This window comes from Dendrobates tinctorius, unplaced genomic scaffold (assembly GCF_039654945.1).
Source record: "Dendrobates tinctorius isolate UK_male_01 unplaced genomic scaffold, ASM3965494v1 ptg000270l, whole genome shotgun sequence".
In the NCBI taxonomy this organism is placed as follows: domain Eukaryota; kingdom Metazoa; phylum Chordata; class Amphibia; order Anura; family Dendrobatidae; genus Dendrobates; species Dendrobates tinctorius.
In genome coordinates this window covers 10867138-10888011 of record NW_027361937.1, presented here as the reverse complement: position 1 = coordinate 10888011, position 20874 = coordinate 10867138, and the positions used below count along the sequence as shown (strand labels likewise).

The following is a 20874-nucleotide window of genomic DNA, read 5'->3' as shown; positions in this document are numbered from 1 at the left end:
GTGTGGTGACCCCTGAGTGTGTTTGTGCTGTGTTCTGGTTACTTGATTCTCTGTGTATGACTCGGTCTGTTCTCTGGATATCGCTTTGGATTCTGCCTGGTACCTCCTATGTCTGTTTGGTTTTGATCTCTGCTTGGCCCTGATTATCCGCTCTGTCTCATCCCTGGTACTGTACTGTGATCCTGTGTATGACCTTTGGCTTTGTCTGACCTCCCGTCTGTTTATTCCTCCTGTACCTTGTTTAGCACTGCTTCTGTACTCAGGACACGCGCACTGGCTCTATGAGCAAGTGTAGTGCGGTGTCTCTGACATTATAACTGACCCTTTCAGTTTTTTTTGTTTTTTTTTCTGAAGAAAAAAAAAAAAAAGTGTGTGTTATCCTCATGGATCCCATACAAGCCTTGGCTGATCAGGTCAAGCACCTGACCCAAATGTTCCATAAGCTCAATGTGGAACAACGCACGATGGCCCATACCCAGCAACAGTTGGTGGTTACTGTGCAGGGGGCTGTTGATGCAGGGGCTTCTGGTTCTGGGGGTAGGGATGTGTCATTAGCGTCCCCCGAATCTCCGGTAAAATTACCAGACCTTTTCTCAGGGGATAAAAAGGAGTTCAGGTCTTTCAGAGAAGGATGCAAGCTTTTTTTTTCTCTAAGGCCCCACTCCTCCGGGGATGAGTTCCAGAGGGTGGGGGTCATTATTTCCCTACTTCGGGGGGCTCCGCAAGCATGGGCTTTCTCTCTGTCTTCCTCTGCTCCTGAACGTATGTCAGTGAACGCATTCTTTGAGGCCCTCGGGCACATTTATGATGAACCTGACCGAGTGCGATTGGCAGAGGACATGGTGATGAGTGTCTGTCAGGGGAAACACACAGCTGAGTGGTTTTGTTCTGAGTTCCGCCGCTGGGCGGCAGAGGTCTCTTGGAGCAACACCGCACTCCGAGGACTCTTTCGCAGAGGCTTGTCCGAGCGGCTGCAGGATGCCTTGGCGTTACATCCCCCACCTAACTCTCTCGAGGACGCCATGACCCAGGCCGTCCGGATGGACCGCAGGCTGCGGGCCAGAGGGGTGATGCAGGTGGATACTCCATTATTCCCCAGTGGAAAAGAGACTGCCCCTGAGCCCATGGATGTAGGCGCCCTCTCCCTGAAGGATACGGAGAGGAAACGCCGGAAGGACAAGCAGTTAAGCTTTTACTGCGGTAAAACGGGACATTGGAAAAGGGAGTGCCCGAATTGCCCGTCTTCAAACCCGGTCGGCGGGAAACGACTAGGTCTGGGTAGTCAACGGGGAGGCTGCTCAGACCCTCAGGTACCATTTTCCTCGTTTTCTAAAGTAGTACTGCCTGTGGAACTGTTTGTGGATGGTAGTTCTTTTTCCTCTACAGCCTTTGTGGACTGCGGATCATCTATTAATCTTATTGACTCCCAATTGGTCACACACTGCAAGATAGGGACAGTTAGGCTCAAGGTTCCGATCAAGGTGATGGCCATTGACTCATCTCCCCTCACTAAGGAGGGAATTCGCTTTATGTCTGATGTGTTTTCGCTCAGAGTGGGCGCTACTCATGTGGAAAACATAAGTTGTTTTGTGCTGGACAATCTACCTGCAGGGTTGGTGTTGGGCATGCCCTGGTTACAACACCATAACCCAGTTATTAACTGGAAAACGGGGGAGATTGTACAATGGGGGTTTAATGATTTTGAGTTATATGATAAAGCCGCACTGCTGGTTGAACCTGTTAAATCTGTGTCTGTATCATCTGTCGAGCTGGAAGGTATTCCGGAATGCCTGAAGGACTTCGAAGATGTATTCTCCGAAAGCGAGGCCGAGACGTTACCGCCACATAGACCCTTTGACTACGCTATTGAGCTGGTCCCGGGGGCTAAATTACCCAAAGCCCGTCTGTTTAATTTGTCCGGTCCTGAGCGCTTGGCTATGAAGGAGTACATTACTGAAAGTCTGCGCAAAGGACACATACGTCCTTCAGTCTCACCTGTGGCGGCAGGTTTCTTTTTTGTAAAGAAAAAAGATGGCGGGTTACGTCCCTGTCTCGACTTCCGGGAGCTTAATCAAATTACTGTACGGAATACGTACCCCCTTCCGTTGATTCCCGATTTATGTAACCAACTATCAGGGGCAAAGTGGTTTTCTAAACTGGACCTTCGGGGGGCATATAATTTGATAAGGGTCCGAGAGGGGGATGAATGGAAAACCGCGTTCCTCACGACCGAGGGACTATTTGAAAATTTAGTCATGCCGTTTGGTCTTACCAACGCCCCTGCCATATTTCAGAATTTCATCAACGTGGTATTCTCGGATCTCATTGGTCATTTTGTCGTTATCTACTTAGATGATATTTTGATATATTCCCCCGACAAGTATTCTCATTTGGAACATGTACGAACTGTGCTCCAAAGGCTGAGAGAAAATCATTTGTATGCCAAATTGGAAAAATGTGTATTCTGTGTACAAGAGTTGTCCTTTTTGGGGTTAATTGTATCCGGTGAGGGTTTCCGCATGGACCCCAAGAAGGTGCAGGCCATTGCGGATTGGGTGCAACCCCGAGATCTTAAGGGTCTTCAGCGCTTCTTGGGGTTCGCCAATTATTACCGCAAATTTATCCGGGGGTTTTCGCAAGTGGTCAAACCTCTCACGGATCTAACATGCAAAGGTGCGGATGTGAGAAATTGGTCCTCGCTCGCAAAAGCGGCCTTTGCGACGCTGAAAAAATGTTTTATGTCTGCTCCTGTGTTAGTGCAGCCAGATCCGTCCAAACCATTTGTCGTGGAAGTGGATGCCTCTGAGGTGGGGGTGGGGGCGGTGTTGTCCCAAGGGCCTGCCACTCTAACCAACCTCAGGCCATGTGCTTTCTTTTCCAAGAAGTTCTCTGCTGCGGAAAGAAATTACGACGTAGGTAATAGAGAGCTTCTTGCGGTCAAATTGGCGTTTGAAGAATGGAGGCACTTTTTGGAGGAGGCCAGTCACCCGGTTACGGTGATCACGGATCACAAAAATTTGTCGTACATTGAGTCTGCTAAAAGACTAACGCCCAGACAAGCCCGTTGGTCACTTTTTTTTTCCCGTTTTCAGTTTACAATTACATTTCGTCCAGGGTCTAAGAATGCCAAGGCTGACGCCTTATCACGCAGTTTTCAGCCAGTGTCGCCCCCTGAGCCACCATCCTCCATTCTTCACCCTGGGGTTGTGATAGCAGAGGTCTCATCTGAATTGGAACGGGAGATTCAGGGGGCCCAGTCACAGGCCTCGGCGGCCAAGCCGGAGGGGAAGTTGTTTGTCCCAGAGCAACTTCGCCTGAAACTCTTGCAGGAGTTCCATGAATCCAAGCTGAGTGCTCACCCTGGTATTTCAGCCACACGTCTGGCGGTGGCTAGGATCTTTTGGTGGCCTACCCTTAGTTCGGACATAAAAAAATTCATTGCTGGTTGTGGGGTCTGCGTTCGTTCTAAAAGCTCTCATAGCCGGCCGGCAGGGGAGCTGATACCCTTGGCAGTGCCCGAAAGGCCATGGACTCACTTATCCATGGATTTTGTTACCAATCTCCCTCCATCTAAGGGTAATACAGTGGTATGGGTAGTGGTGGACAGGTTTTCTAAGCAGGCTCATTTCGTACCCCTGTCCGCACTACCGTCAGCTGAGACGTTGTCCAGGTTGTTTGTGCAGCATGTTATCCGGTTGCATGGGGTACCCCTGAATGTGGTGTCTGATCGTGGTGTGCAGTTTGTGGCTAAGTTTTGGCGTGCTTTCTGCAAAAAATTAGGTATGTCTGTCCTTTTCGTCTGCATACCATCCTGAGAGCAATGGGCAGACGGAGCGCACTAACCAGTCCCTGGAACAGATCCTCAGGTGTCTAACCTCTGCTAGACAGAGTGACTGGTGCGATGCACTGCCGTTAGCTGAATTTGCCTTCAATAGTCGGGTGAGTCAATCCACTGGTAGGTCCCCTTTCTTGATTAACTATGGGTTCAGTCCTCATTTCGGTGAGTTTTCTCGTCTGGATTCGGGGTGCCCCGGGGCTGAGGACTCTGTTCAGCGGTTAAAAAATACATGGGTAGAAGTCCAGCGGCGTATATCCAGGTCTCAAGGCAGGTATAAGTATTTCGCGGACAGGAAACGAACACCTGGTCCCATGTTTCGGGTGGGAGAGAAAGTTTGGCTCTCCACACGAAACATTAAGTTAAAGATTCCGTCAGCCAAGTTAGGACCCAAATTCATTGGCCCGTACAAGATTGTGGAAAAAATCAATCCAGTGGCGTATCCTTCCAGCCTCTTTCAAGATCCCTAACGTCTTCCACAAATCTCTACTGAAACCTTTTGAAGCAGTCCGGGGAGACTCCGAGTCTGCTGCTTCTCCTGTTTTGGTCGAGGGGCAGGTGGAGTACGAGGTTGGTCATATCGTAGATTCCAGGTTGGTACGGCGGTCGGTACAGTACCTGGTTCATTGGAAGGGGTATGGACCGGAGGACAGGTCCTGGGTGCCGGCCCGGTTGATGCATGCTGATCGCCTGGTATGGGCTTTCCATGCTAAGTACCCGGGCAAGCCTGGGGGTCCAGAGGCCCCCCGTTGAGAGGGGGGTACTGTCATGATCTCAGTGCGGGTTTGACTCGCACACGTGGGGTTAATGTTTGGAACCAGTGCTGATGACTGGCATTTCTGGGGTTAAAGGTTGTGATCCCGATGCAGGCTTACCTGCACACCTGGGGCTATGATTGTGGCCTCTCCCTGGTTCTGGGGGAGGCTTCTTATAGCCTCAGGACGCTCCCATCCCTGTCAGTTATACTCTTGCCCTTGGCATTTGTGTGGTGACCCCTGAGTGTGTTTGTGCTGTGTTCTGGTTACTTGATTCTCTGTGTATGACTCGGTCTGTTCTCTGGATATCGCTTTGGATTCTGCCTGGTACCTCCTATGTCTGTTTGGTTTTGATCTCTGCTTGGCCCTGATTATCCGCTCTGTCTCATCCCTGGTACTGTACTGTGATCCTGTGTATGACCTTTGGCTTTGTCTGACCTCCCGTCTGTTTATTCCTCCTGTGCCTCGTTTAGCACTGCTTCTGTACTCAGGACACGCGCACTGGCTCTATGAGCAAGTGTAGTGCGGTGTCTCTGACACTTCTCAGTCCGGACCGATGGGTGTGGTTTCGGGCCTCTACATTACTCCCATCTCGCGCCTGCTCAGAAATATTGCGTTTCGCACCTGCGCAGTATGCGTTGCCCAGCTCATGTACTGGAACTACGTTTGCCATTGCATGCGCATTTCTGTTTTTCGGCTTTGCCCACAGCTGGGCAAAGCATACTACATAGGCGCAAAATGATGCAGACTTGTACAAGTGCCATTCATTGAATCATCCCTTGCTGAAAGTGCTGGCCTTATATCTAAAAGATACCCTGGGAATGCCTGACTTTAAATGGGAGGTTACAAACACTACTCCTGAAGAAGTTGTTGCAAACTGCAATACGCGCGAGGTCCATCCCCACCCTCCTGATCCTTAGGGACCGGTGCCTATTATGGCCTCATGTGGGAGCTGTTTTTGAGCACTTGAGGTAGCTTTGTCTACTGGTATCTTTCTGTAGATCTACCTATCGCCATTTCATCAGGGCATTTTTGCCCCCAGCTGTGGCTCATTCCCTTGTCACATCTCCCACCTTCCTTTTCTTGCCCTGTTTTCTCTGTGACCTCTATACCATGCATCTCTATCATGTTCTGGACACTTTCTTATTGGATTTGTGATATATGATAATTAATTCTGTATAAGCCTTGCTACTGATATATACCATTGAAACCAGAAGTTTACATATGTAAGGGGTTGAGAGTTTTATCCCTTTAAATCTCCATGTTATTATGTATATACAGCATATGTATATTTATATATTTTATATCGTTGTAGCGTAGTAACGTGTAATTCAGGTTGCTGCATTATTTATATATTATGTGTTGTTATGTTTCTGCACCATGTATATGATAGGGACAGTGCAGTCTGTTATGGCCACTAGATAGGGCACTGAGCTCACTGCATAGTAGAAATAGTTGTAAGACATATAGGAGTTAATTGTAGGAAGGGATAGCTGTGAATAAGTCAGGAAGCTCTTCCTATAGTAGTCAGTCCGGGGCCTGACCCCTGTGTTCTCGGGTGGACTAAATACCCGAGCTGCCTAACTACCCCGTAACGTTAAAGTGTATTTCCAGCCATCCATCGGGGTACTTAGAGAAGAACAAGGTACAGCAGAACCAGCAGTAGAGAGGAAAAGAAGGAAGTAGAGGAAGATTGAAGGTCACCATAAAAGTGAACAGGCAGGACCCTCCAGAATGTGGCGGATAGCCTCGTGGGCTGGATTTCTGACGTCCAGGGTGAAACGGAAGGGAGAACGCTCCACCGTGGTAACGCTTGACAGGGAGGACACTGAGGGGTCGTCTGAGATGCTCCGTCCCGGGGAAACACTTCGTGGTGCAAGGAACAGTGAAGGATAAGATGAAGTAATATGCTGTCTTTACTGTGATGAAAATGCTGGATACTACGTGGATGTGCTGTGTCCTGAAGTAAATAAATTTGTTCAGTTAAGAGTTGCCCTGGACTGTGTCTCTATTCTTTGGGATCCAGAACCAGCTTCAAGTCAGCACAGCAAAGAAGATGCTGACAGCATCATGGGTACCGATAGTAACATGCAAGAGAAGAGGTACCGAATTCCTGTATAGGGAGCCCAGGGTATAAAATGCCCAACAACTTCAGCCACGACTACTGCCCTGGTCGACCTTTACACATACACTATATAAAAAGACACACATCCATGTTTTTCTCAAAATCTGACATGAAATCAGAATAAATATTTCCCGTTTTAGGTCAATTAGGATTACCATAATTACTAATATTTGCCAAATGCTAGAATAATGAGAGAGAATGATTTAAGACATTTTTATTACTTACTGCAAAGTCAAAAGTTTACATACACTAGGATTACTATGCCTGATAGGATTTATGGCAACATCTAAGCTGATTAGAGACATACCTGTGAATGTATTTAATGCACACCTGAAACACACTGCTTCTTTGTGTAGCATCATGGGAAAGTCTAAAGAAATCAGCCAATCAAAACAGTCTTTGCCCAGTCTTTAAAAGGAACCTGTCAGCAGGATTGTGCACAGTAACCTACAGACAGTGTCAGGTCAGCGCCATTATACAGATTACAATGACACCTTGGTTGATTAAATCAGTCTTGTGGTTGTTGTTTAAAGATTATTTCCAGTTAATGATATGCTTGTGCTCTGGGGCTGCCTGTGGGGGGGGCCTTCATGTGGTGCTCTGATTAGCTATTCATAATGAAGACTATTCATTAAAGGGGTTTTCCCACGAACAAAAGTTCATTTTAAAAATTGTCTCTGTCTAACCGTGTACAGAACATACCACAGTTCCTGGGCAGAGGAGGAAGCAAAAGACGATACTGACATTACAGCAGGAGATAGCAGAGGATACATTTTGTGAGATAAAATATTGTTTAAAAACAGTCATAGAAATATTTTACCTCACAAAATGAATCCTCTGTGATCCCCTGCTGTAATGTCAGTATTGTCTTTTGCTTCCTCCCCTGCCCAGGAGATGTGGTATGCTCCGTACGGTCAGACACAGAAAATTTTTAAAATGAACTTTTGTTCGTGGGAAAACCCCTTTAATGTGACCGGATTCCTCTGCCTGTAGACACGTCGCGCATCTGCCAACGGGATCAGCTGAATGATTCAGTGCGCGGAATACGGCATACACAGTGTGTGTTTGTGTGTGTTGTGTGCACTGTGTATACAGTGTGTGTGTGTTTGTGTGGTTCGACGGTGTTCCGCTGGTGGTACCACGCAAGAGGCTGGTACCACCAGCAGTTTCCATATTGGGACACCCATCACTTGGGTGTCCCAATATGTTGGATGGTGAACTTCCGCCGCTTGGAATTTTGGGATCCAGACACATCTGGAATGAACAGGATGTGAAGACATTACAAGATAAGTATATATTAGATGTGGCTGAGGTTATCCTGATATTAAAAAAAAAATCCATTTGAAAATGGAAACTGCCGTGCCTGCGCAGTAGCAGCTATTGGTGTATACAGAGGTGATCCGATAGCTGCTACTACGCAGGCGGCGCCATCTTGGAGGAGGAAAATGTTTTTTTTTTCTTCTCTAGCAAATTGGCACTGGCAGTGCCTGTGCAATGGCAGCTATCCGCGATCACCGATAGCTGTTATCGCACAGGCGCCAGCGGCACCATCTTGGAGGAGGAATTTTTTTCCACTATATAGTATGACAGTACACTCCACAGCTCCGTATATATTATTATGGTACACCTCACAGCTACTATTAAGTATGATGGTACCCCCAACAGCCCCCCATATACTATGACTGTTCACCTCATAGCACTCTTTATAGTATGACGGTCCACCTCACAGTCCCCCATATAGTATGATGGTCCTTCCAACAGCTCCTTATGTAGTATGATGATCCCCCCAACAGTACACTATATTGTATGGTGGCACACCTTACAGTCCCTTATATACTGTACCACCGGCATCCTTGCATGCTGTCCCTCTCCCATGGCAGGGACTCTCTCACCGCCTTGGCCCCTATCCCACTCCTCCTTCCTCATTGGCTGCTGTTTGAGGTGCATGTATGGCACGCAGATCCACGGGCACTATCCTTAGGGCACGTGCATTCCCTCGTTCTTAAAGGAGCCACACACGCCATCCTAAAGTGTCCCCAACCAATGACTGAGGGACTTTTATTATTTAAGACACCTCCACCTACATGGAGGTGCCTGTGCTATGTCATTAGTCTGTTTCTTAAACACACTTGCTACTTCTCAGGTTCCTGTCCGCTAGTTCAGCTAGTATCTGTCTGCTCCTAACTAGAGATGAGCAAATTTATTCAGATTTTGTCCCCGAGTCTGATTTTGAGATATTTGAGCCATATTCGAGCACTATTCATGCCGAATGTATGACTTATGATCGGTTCCGAACATATTCGTTAATTTTTACTCCCCTTGACTATAATGACGTTCGGCTGTGTTCGACCAATATTGCAAAAACAATATTAGCTTCCGATCGTATTCGGAACTGAATCCAAAGAAATTCAGTCATCTCTATTCCTAACCACCTTGCTAGTACTTGCCTTGTATTACAACTGGATCCGCCTACACCTGCCATGCCAACCTGTATCAATTCTTATGGAAATAATTTATGGACTTCCATGCGCTGCTTGACAAAATACAGAATCCCACTTACGGTGAAAGATTAATCATTTATTCCCAACGCGTTTCGAAGTAAGGACTACTTCTTCCTCAGGGGATGATGATGTTTGCAGCTGACCATGAATCCTATGTGCTTGATCTCTCCTACAAAAAGGTGAGTGAATTTCTTTTAATCTTTTAATATTAACTCGGATAAGACCCTATTGCGCTTTTCTGTTCCTTTAGTTTATTGCATGCCAACCTGTATAGCAGCCAGACTCACCTGCACCTGCCGTGTCAATCTGTATTACAGCCGAACCATCCTGCACTTGCCTTGCCAATCTGTATAACAACTGGACGCGCCTGCTCTTGCTGCGCCAACCTGTGTAACAGCCGGACCCGCCTGCATCTGCCATGCCAATTTGTATTACAGCAGGACCAGCCTGCACTGGCTGTGCCAATCTGTATAACAGTCGGACCAGCCTGCACTTGCCGTACCAATCTGTATAACAATCAGACCCACCTGCACTAACTGTGCCAAACAATGTGACAGCCGGACCCTCCTGCACCTGCCTTGTCAATCTGTATTACAGCTGGACCCACCTGCACCAGCCATGCCAATCTGTATATCAGCCATACCAGTCCACACCTGCCAGTTCCTGCATTAGCTGTTATTCCCCTCCAGGCCATTCCAGCTGCCAGTCCCTTGGGGGTCAGCTGCCATGCGTCCATGGTCTGTCTTGGAGAAGCACTTGATGTTCATCGGGAGCCAAGCCTAACTCCACCATCAGGGGCTGTAGTGACAAGTCAAGTGCTCACCTAATCACGCCCCTCCAGGCTCTCCTCGGACCACGACACAGTGGTTCTACCTCTCCGGTTAATTATACTATGATTGTCCAAATCAAAACGCCCTATATAGTTTCATGGTCCCCCCACAACCCCCGAAAATATAAAATCCCTATACTTACCTAATCCAGATACCTCATGCTCCTCTGGTACATACTGAAAAAAAAACCTACTGCAAGCAGGTGTACTGTGTACTGTGTTTATAATAGATGTGGTTGAGGTTATCCTGATATAAAAAAAAATCCATTTGAAAATGGTGCCTGCCGAGCTTGTGCAGTAGCAGCTATTGGTGTATATAGAGGTGATCCGATAGCTGCTATTGTGCTGGTGCTGTCGGCGCCATCTTGCTAGAAAAAAATTTCCTACTCCAAGATGGCGCCACCGGTGCCTGCGCAATAGCAGCTATCGGTGATCACCTAATTTACATAATGAATATTAGTCCTGGGTCACACTAGCGTATGACATCTGATGCGAGAGCATTGGATGCGATATGCTAATGACTCTCGGCTCCTGCTCTGCTGCGAGCAGGAGCCGAGTGTTATGCGTCTGTGCTCTGAGCCTCTCGCACAGAGAGTATCGGAGCACTGCTGCGGAGGAAGTGGAGAAATGAATTTCTCCATCTTCTCCATTGCCAGAGTCAGCATAAAGCACACAGCACTCAGATGATATTCAAGTGATGTGCGTTGTCTCACTCGCACCCATAGACTTATGTGGGTGCGAGTGAGCCGAGACTCGGTCAAGTGTCGGTGACAATCGCAGCATGCTGCGATTTCACTCGCACGTTGAAAAATGCTGATAGGAGCTGCCCCATAGATGAATACTGGTCCGAGTGCTATGCGATGTTTTATTGCATAGCACTCGTCCTTATTCATTGCTAGTGTGACCCCGGCCTTATATGTACTGTAAGGTAGCACTTGTTATTCAGGTAGGGGATACTAGCTAGGCAGCCAAATAACCAGATTCGGCACGGGTTTTCCATAAAACAACATCAGTTCATGTGGTTTATTCAGGCATCATAAACCATAAACAGCCACAGAAAGTTCATGTCAACAGCATAGCGTCCATGACAGAGCTCTGCTCTGTTAAGCCTGTACTCACACAGGTTATGTAATGTCCATTGCGCAGGCTTTCTAGCCTCACAGTCCTCACCCCGTCAGGGTTACCTCATGGTTGCTTCACCACATTGCAGACGTTCATTCTCTCTCCCTGGGAACTGTCAAACACTTGCAGCCATGAAACACAGCGTCCACGTGCTGTCAGGAAAGCAGCCTCATCTTCCAGACGAGACATTCCAAAACGGACCAACCGGGTCCAAGCATTCACTCATGTGACCTACCCTGGCCACCTTATATGGTCCGTAGCCACGCCCACCGGGTCACATGGCTATGACCTCCTCACAGGCCCTACAAGCATTCATACATTCTTTACTATGGCGTTCTAGGCACACCCCTGGGTGGATTTGTAGGTAGCTGGTTCCGCCCGTCTCACCAGCTACCTGGAACGCTCTCCCCGACACAGTGTAACAGAAGCTCAGCAGTACCTCTGCTGACCAACACCATGTTCAAGCTTCCAACCCAAGGCCACCCACCTTGAGATACATAATGGTCATTCAACATCCTGCCACTCATCCTCTCTCCTGGGACACCCACACAGCGCCCCCTAGCGGACACAGTGGTCACTGCACCACAGTACATACTGAAAAAAACCTTCCGCAGCCAGGCACAAGGCGAGGCACCTCCTCTGCAGCATAATCGCATATGTACTGTGTTTATAATTAATGTGGTTGAGGTTATCCTGATATGAAAAAATATCCATTTGAAAATGGCTCCCACCGCACCTGCGCAGTAGCAGCTATTGATGTATATAGAGGTGAACTGATAGCTGCTACTGCGCAGGTGTGGTGGGAGCCATTTTCAAATGGATATTTTTTCATATCAGGATAACCTCAACCACATTAATTATAAACACAGTACATATGCGATTATGCTGCAGAGCAGGTGCCACGGCTGGCACTTGCCTGCAAAAGGTTTTTTTTTTCAGTATGTACATATAATATTCATTATTCCTTATTCAAACTAGGGGGCAGGTCAGTGAGAGATCAGTGACCGGTCAGAAGCCATACAAATGAATACTTAATCAGAGCACCACATGAAGACCCCCCACAGGCCGCCCCGGAGCACAGGCATATAATTAAGGCTGTGTTACACCCGGTCTCTGTCTTGGAACTGCGCCCAGGTCTGTCGCTGTTAAACCTGGCCCCCGTCCTGGCGCTGCGTCCAGGCCTGCTGCTGCTTTCCGTTCTGGGCACTCGCCTCGAGTCTCACATAGGCAGCAGCCGGTCTCCTCTGGATCTCATGCTGCTGCTCAGCGTTCTGTCCTCCCTCCTGCCTCCTCCTCCTGGCGTCCTGTGAGGAGATCTGTAGCTAAGACTATTAGGGCACGCCTGCCTGCTCTCTTGCCTTCTTAAAGGGGCAGCACGCATTATTCAAAAAATACAATTAACCAATGGCAGCTTACTAGCTGCTATTTCTGGCCTCCATAGGGAGAGCGCCGGAGCAACGAGTATCTAGCATTGCTACATCCGGTTCTCATGCTAACCTGTCCGCGCTGCATCTGCAGTCTCTGTGCATTGCCTAATGCTCTCTGTTTACAAAGCATATCAGTATCCTGTGTTACCTGGCTATATCAGCAACCATCTGTGCCTAAGCCATCCCGTTCCGCCTACTGCCATCCGAGTCCAAGGACTGTGTGAAGGTCACTGGAACTGACTCCTTACCAACTAACCGGATCCAGGACCCAGCTCATTACGGACTCTGCTGTAACTTTTGTTATCCCTTTTGGTCCCGCTGGGACAGCTGCCATGTGTTCGGGGTCTAACTGGAGGTAGCACCTGTGTCCTCCGGGTATTCCATTCTGGCCTTGCCTGAGGGGCTTTACTACGGGTGCCCGGGGCTCACTAGTCATGCCCCCTTCGGAGCCCCCTGGACCGTGGTCCCGAGGTTCCACTTAAAAAATAAAAACGAATGTGAACTTCACCATCTCTGCCTCCGCTTCCATTCGTTACAGGCTGGTTTCACACTAGCAGTTGCGTTTGGCAGGCACATCAAAACGACGCACGGGGACGCATCCACATACAACGCATGTCTCTGTGTACACAATGTTAAAGAGAGGTATGCAAGACACATGCGGATCTTAAGGAAAGAAACACGCAGGCCTACGCTGCGCACTCAAATGCTAGTGTGAAACCAGCCTAACTCCAAACTAAAAATAAAGATTAAAGAACAACCACAACATGGATTTCATCAACCAAGGTTTCATTTTTTTAACTGTAAATTTTTATTGAAATGTTGTAGTTTAATAATTGGACTCAAATCTAAACAAATAATTACATTAAAAAAACATAGACGCTACATGGACAAAATAACAAAAGAATGTGAGGTGAAGTATTGGGAATCACTCCCTCTAGTGGTGAAAAAACAAATTGTAGAATGAAACATTAAAGGGAATCTGTCACCCCGTTTTTCGAGTATCAGCTGACGCCACAGCCATCAGGGGCTTATCTACAGCATTCTGTAGATAAACCCCCGATGTAACCTGAAATATAAGAGAAATGAGTTATATTATACTCACCCAGAGGTGGTCCGGGTCCGGTTTTGGTCCGATGGGTGTCGCGGTTCGGTCCGGTGCCTCCCATCTTCTAACGGTGACGTCCTCTTCTTTGCTGTCTGTCGTGGCTCCTGCGCAGGCGCACTGCTCTTCCCTGTTGAGAGCAGAGCAGAGTCCTGCAGTGCGCAGGCACCGGGAGAGGTCCAGCGCCTGCGCACTGCAGTTTTCTGCTCTGCCTTCAACAGGGCATAGCAGTGCGCCTGCACAGCAGCCACAACAGGCAGCAAAGAAGAGGACGTCACTGTTAGAAGATGTGAGGCGCCGGACCGCAACACACATCGGACCAAGACCGGACCACCCGCCCGGTGACTATAATATAACTAATTTTTCTTATCTTTCAGGTTACATTGGGGGCTTATCTACAGCAGAATGCTGTAGATAAGCCCCTGATGGCGGTGTCGGCAGCTGATACTCGAAAAATGGGGTTACAGATTCCCTTTAAATACTAGGATTTCAAGTATTCAAGTTATTATTATTATTATTATTATTATTATTATTATTATTATTATTTATATAGCACCATTGATTCCATGGTGCTGTACATGAGAAGGGGGTTACATACAAATTGCAGATATCACTTACAGTAAACAAACTAACAATCACAGACTGATATAGAGGGGAGAGAGGACCCTGCCCTTGCGGGCTTACATTCTACAGGTATGCATATTGTTCTGCCTTCTTCCACGTATGACGCTGTGTGGATTCCAGCATACGCCTAAACCCTTCATCCACTCTCAGTAAAAAGACTGTATGGGTGCTTAAGTCTTTATTTATTAAGATGATGTGAACAACAATGGTAGATGATAACGGATGATATAGTGGAGGAGATTGGTGAACACAATTGTGGATGAGATCGGAGATTGTTGAACACAATAGTGGATGAGATCGGAGATTGATGAACACAATAGTGGATGAGATCGGGTAAAAACTATAAAGAAACAGATAGTACAATACATCAGTACTGGCAGATAATAACAAAGCAATAATGCAGAGTTCTATCATAACAGTAAAGCAATGATAAAGAGTGCTGTTATGTCAGTAGCAGCCATTATTACAGAGGCTGAAAAGAGATATCTAACCAAACTTAGGCTGCTAGCATTGCACTATCATGAACAGAAATGCATATAACCACATGCAGAGCAAGAGCATTACCAGGAGCTGAAAATACATTGCAAACATCATGGGGGCTGCTTCATGGCTAGCCAAAACAGATACATAGCTCAACACATAACTGCATTAAACCCTCACCGGAATCCGCTTGATAGGAGCAATGATTTTGCAGAGAGCTGGACGCATGTGAGAAGCTCAGCTATACGAGGGAAAATGGCTAAATGGTTCAAGCCCGGGAAACCTGGAGGGGCGGTTCTACACAGAACAACAATTAAAGAGAAAGGATTTTACATCCATGAAAAGAAAAAGAGAAGGGCAACTATGACATCTAATGGCCATAGCTGGAACAGCACTTAAGAAATGTCTTGCTGCACATGAATGGGCAGAACACTCCCCGTTTGGCATCAACTGATGCCACTATTTGGCTCTTTTGGGTTGAGGGTGGTATATGCTTGCAGTGATGCCAACCTTTACAAGATCTCTGACTTGTAGGTAATGCTGACTTATAAGACTGGACCACATGAAGTAGACAAGCAATGGCAAGTGACTTCCAGGTTGAAAACCTGCTGAACCAATGAGAATCCAGGTGAGGACTTGAAATCACTGTACGCAGAGCAGACACTCGAGGACAGAGCTCTTCATCGACATCTGGATCCACTAGTTCGGACGTATCGGGCCTGTAAATGTGGGGCATCGAACGGTACAAGGAATCAAGGCCTGTGAACCATGTAGTGTCCTTAAGATAACTTGGAGCAACGGATCTAGTCACATGGTCCGCAGGATTGAGGTGAGTAGGCGCATAGTGCCACTGATTAGGGCAGGTGGATCTTCTTATCCTCAATACCCGGTTGCTGACGTATACATAAAAGCGTCGCGTTTCATTGCAGATGCATCCTAGTACCACCTTGCTATTGGTGTAGAACTCTGCATCTTTGGTCTCCAGATTCATCGCATCTGAGATAAGCTCGGCCAACTCAACTGCGAGGACAGCAGCGCAGAGTTACAGTCTGGGTATCATGTGTTCATGGAGTGGTGCCATTTTAGTCCGTCTCATCACAAATCCGATGTGGCTCTGTTCGTTCATGTCTATGGTTTTGAGGTATGCTACTGCTGCGATCGCTTTGACTGATGCGTCACAGAAGATACAAAGTCTTTGTGTCTTGACTTCTGTGGAGCATACGGTCATTTCACACGAAGGTCAGTCAAGGCCTCGAGAGAACTCTTCCCACAGGTCTGCCTTTTCAGCTGCAAGTGGATCGACCCAATCAGACGTGGCTTGGGTGAAGTCTCTTAGCATCATTTTTCCTTGGATAGTTACTGGAGCTACAAATCCCAGTGGGTTGTTTAGACTATTCCCAAAAGAGAGAACTCCTCTGTGCATGAAGGGTTTCTCATCTTTACTGATCTGGAAGGTGAAGGCATCTGGCTTCAGATCCCAAAGCAATCCAAGGCTCCGCTGCATGAGAAGGGTGTCAATGCTTAGGTCTAGGTCCTTTAGATGGCTGCTGAGCCGTGTATCTAACCCTATCCTGTGTGATACTGACTGCTGAGCCGTGTATCTAATCCTATTCTGTGTGATAGTGTCTGCTGAGCTGTCTATCTAATACTATTCTGTGTGATACTGACTGCTGAGCTGTGTATCTAATCCTATTCTGTGTGATACTGACTGCTGAGCTGTGTATTTAATCCTATCCTGTGTGATACTGACTCCTCAACCGTGTATCTAGTCCTATCCAGTGTGATACTGACTGCTGAGCCATGTGTCTAATCCTCTCCTGTGTGATACTGACTGCTGAGCTGTGTATCTAATCCTATCCAGTGTGATACAGTCTGCTGAGCCGTGTATCTAACCCTATCCTGTGTGATACTGACTGCTGAGCCGTACCTAATCCTATCATGTATGTTACTGACTGCTCAGCCGTGTATCAAATCCTATCCTGTGTGATACTGACTGCTGAGCCGTGTATCTAATCCTATCCTGTGTGATACTCACTGCTGAGCCGTGTATCTAATCCTATTCTGTGTGATACTGTCTGCTGAGCCATCTATCTAATACTATTCTGAGTGATACTTTGTGCTGAGCTGTGTATCTAATCCTATCCTGTGTGATACTGACTGCTGAGCCATGTGTCTAATCCTCTCCTGTGTGATACTGTGTGCTGAGCTGTGTATATAATCCTATCCTTTGTGATACTGACTACTGAGCCGTGTATCTAATCCTATCCTGTGTGATACTGTCTGCTGAGCCATGTATCTAATCCTCTCCTATGTGATACTGACTGCTGAGCTGTGTATCTAATTCTATCCTGTGTGATACTGCCTGCTGAGCCATGTGTCTAATCCTCTCCTGTGTGATACTGACTGCTGAGCTGTGTATCTAATCCTATCCTGTGTGATACTGACTGCTTAGCTGTGTATCTAATCCTATCCTGTGTGATACTGGGCTCCCCCTACAGTCTGTGTCAGAGGGTGGTCTGTGTTGGCACGGTAATAAATTGTGTTATTTCCAGCTTTACAGAAGGACGATAACACCATAGAAATGATAAGAATAATAGGCAAAATTGTTTGGTGAATTGGAACGTGCGGGGTTAAAATTTCGCCTCACAACATAGCCTATGACGCTCTCGGGGTCCAGACGTGTGACTGTGCTAAATTTTGTGGGTGTAGCTGCGACGGTGCAGATGCCAATCCCAGACATACACACATACATACACACACACATTGAGCTTTATATATTAGATATAATCATTATAATTTGTTATAACTAACCACAGTTGGTTACTATGCCCAGGCAACGCCGGGCACTTCAGCTAGTAACTGATAAACGTCTTTCAACTTCACAATTGTGTTCCACTTGTTGTTGATTCTTCACCAAAAATTTACATTTGGTATCTTTATGTTTGAAGCATGATATGTGGGAAAAGGTTGAAAAGTTCCAGGGGGCCGAATACTTTCGAAAGGCACTGTGTATATGGGTCGCCCTCCCAGGGCTGTGGGGTACTCGGTACCGGGCCGGTGTCAGGGGGATGTGTCACAGCAGCGGTGACCCGGTCCGTGGCCCTGGGCGCCCAAGTAATCAAAGGGAGTTTGTAATGTAGTTTAAGAGGAATAGTTCGTGACGCCACCTGTGGTGTTCGGCAAGTGAGATGTTAGGCCGACGCTGCATGCGGATCCTCTGGGACAGATGGTATGATGCAGCAGTGATGGTATAGCCCTCCACAGGCAGGGCTGATGTCCCAGGGCAGTGTAGTTGTAATGGTTGTGGAAAGGTGCAGGCAGTTTAAAGGATGGTACCCAGAGGTAGCAGTGCTGAGCGGGTTGGCGCAAGAATGAATGGAGGACACCAAGGCTTGCAGTTCCAAAGCTTTACTCACAGTCTGCGGTACACAAGGGTGCCTGCCTCCGGGCCGTGTCCTCCAGGTCAGAGACTCAGCCAACCTCCAGGCAAGATGGAAAGCTCCTCTCTAACACTCCGCCAACATGTACCTATCCTGAACGACTCCTCTATTGCGCCTTAAAGTATGAAGAGCACCAGTACCATGGTACTCTGGAGGTCCTCTTGTCAGATGTTCCCAAGAACTCTACTCTTTTGGCAGACAGCTGTAGCCTGCTTCGAGGACTCCCTTCTCCTGAGTCCCGGCTCTCTAATCAGTTGCTGTTGTGCCCCAAGTCTTAGATGGGAGTAGTGCATTTACAGCCAACTACTCCACCGGTGTCTGCTGCAGAACCATAAGTGTCCATACAACCTCGGGGACCGGGCCCCGGCCTTGCGCTGAGAACCTATAGGCAGGGTTCCTCTCCCAACCCACGTCCTCTCTGTTCTCCTTACTCCTTCATTCCGTACTGGTCTTTCTCTCTTATGGAAGCTTAGGTTTCTGTTCTACGTCTTTCTCCTTCTTTCCCTTTTCAGTGCCAGCTGGCTCAGATCACTGAGGCAGCTGCAGCACTCCTTCCTCCATCCCTTCTTCCAGGGATCCTCACTCCTGTCTGAGTGACTTCTTACCCGCCTGACCTTCTGCCAGACTGAATCTCACATCCTACACTTTCCCACTCTTTTTTATGTATCTTAGCTCCACCCACCTCCCAGCACATCCAGTGTTCCAAGCAGGGAACCACAAGAGGTGCTCTGCTACTCTCTAAGCACTGAGCCGGGATGTGGTTGTGCAGAACTACCCTGTTGTGTGGGGTGCGAGTGTTGGAGTGTGGAAAGGAGTTCCCACCTTATCTGGATGGTGGGGCACTACACCTTAGGAGAAGGTGCAGTACTTCTGTGACGACCGAGCCTCAGGGGCGCCATATATATATATATATGTCTCAATGACATATATATATACATATGTATTCTACTGTATGTGTCATATGGTATACAGTCTATCTAGAGTCTAACGCATGGGTATAATAAGACACATGAGACATAAGCTTCTTAAGCATTTCTTGTATTACTTCATACAAGTAGTGCAGTAGCAGGATAGTTGCAGAGTTAGGCAAACAACCAACGATATTCAGAGTCCATTACTTTCCTGTCAGAAGTAGCTGGCAAGCAGAAGGGTTCTGTGTCCACAAATGGTTCCAAGCAGAGGAGATCCAGGCTTCACAGACCAAGTCACAAACTGGGAATAGAGCTGATTCAGGAGCACAGGTGAATCAGCTGGAGCTGATTAAAAGGACAATTGGCAGGAAACAGGGCAGGGACATCATAGCTGAGTACTCCATGTTATTTGAGGGCAAAGTCACTGCACATGCCAGGAAACAAGATGGCCAACGACAAGCTGAGGACTCCATATTGGTTGAGGGCAAAAGTCAATGCACAGTCCAGGAAACAAGATGGCCGACACACTAAATGCGAAGATAACGGATCTAGCATAAAAGTCCGAAAACATTACATTACTCCCCCCTTAAGGACAGCCTCCGGATGGCCCCAGTCCAGGCTTTCCCGGGTACCTCTGATGGAACTGGCGGAGTAAACGAGGCGCATGGAGATTGGAGGCTGGTTCCCACGAGTTGTCCTCAGAAGAATAGCCTTGCCACTGTACCAGGTATTGCACCCCGTTTCTACGCAACCTGGAGTCCAGGATCCTTTCCACGACAAACTCCTCCTGGCCATCGATGAGGACCGGAGCAGGAGGGGAAGAAGAACGACCAGGGAAAGAATTGGGAGTTGCAGCCTTCAGTAGAGAAACATGAAACACAGGGTGAATCCTCATAGATCTCGGCAGTTGAAGGCGACAGGCAACGTTACTGACAAGCTTAGTAATCTTATAAGGCCCGATGTACTTATGACCCAATTTGGATGATGGTACTCTCATCTTAAGGTTCTTAGTTGACAGCCAAACCAAATCTCCTACCTTGAAGGTTGGTGCAGGTTTACGAAACCTATCTGCCGATTTTTTATACCTGTCCTGAGCGGATTCCAGATTCCTCTTAAGTAGATCAAGGTTCTGTTGTAGAGATGTGATTCTGTCGGCTACAGCTGGGAGAGGTGTGTCTATGGGAAATCGAGGAAGGATGTTAGGATGATAACCCAAATTGGCATAAAAGGGTGACAGCTTAGTGGAAGCGCTCTGCGAATTGTTGTAAGAGAATTCAGCCAGTGGGAGCAAATCCACCCAGTCATCTTGTAGGTGGCAGATAAAACAGCGGAGATACTGTTCTAGGGTCTGGTTAGTCCGCTCAGTCTGTCCATTTGTCTGCGGATGAAAGGCAGAAGATAGATTAACTTTGATGTTTAACGCAGCACAGAAGTGCTGCCAAAACTTTGAAGTGAATTGCACCCCTCGATCAGATACAACCTCATCCGGTACGCCATGCAGACGAAACACATTTTGGATGATCAAGTCCGATGTGTGTTTCGCAGTGGGTAAACCCACACACGGAATAAAATGGGCTGCCTTTGTCAACCGATCCACCACCACTAGAACTGTGTTCTTCCCTTGAGAGGTTGGCAGCTCCACAATGAAGTCCATTGATATGTATCCCCATGGACGGGTGGGAATGGGTAGGGGTTATAAAAGACCTGTAGGCGACGAACGTGG

The 20874-nt window shown here is 47.5% G+C and overlaps 1 long non-coding RNA gene across 1 annotated transcript in view; it reads left to right on the top strand.

The window, feature by feature from the left end:
* LOC141069678 (uncharacterized) overlaps positions 1–6583 on the top strand; it is a 42051-nt gene extending 35468 nt beyond the window's left edge. The window contains exon 2 of the long non-coding RNA XR_012226635.1: positions 6205–6583. This is a non-coding gene — a long non-coding RNA (uncharacterized lncRNA). The remainder of the gene's footprint in view (positions 1–6204) is intronic.
* The last annotated feature ends 14291 nt before the right edge of the window (positions 6584–20874 follow it).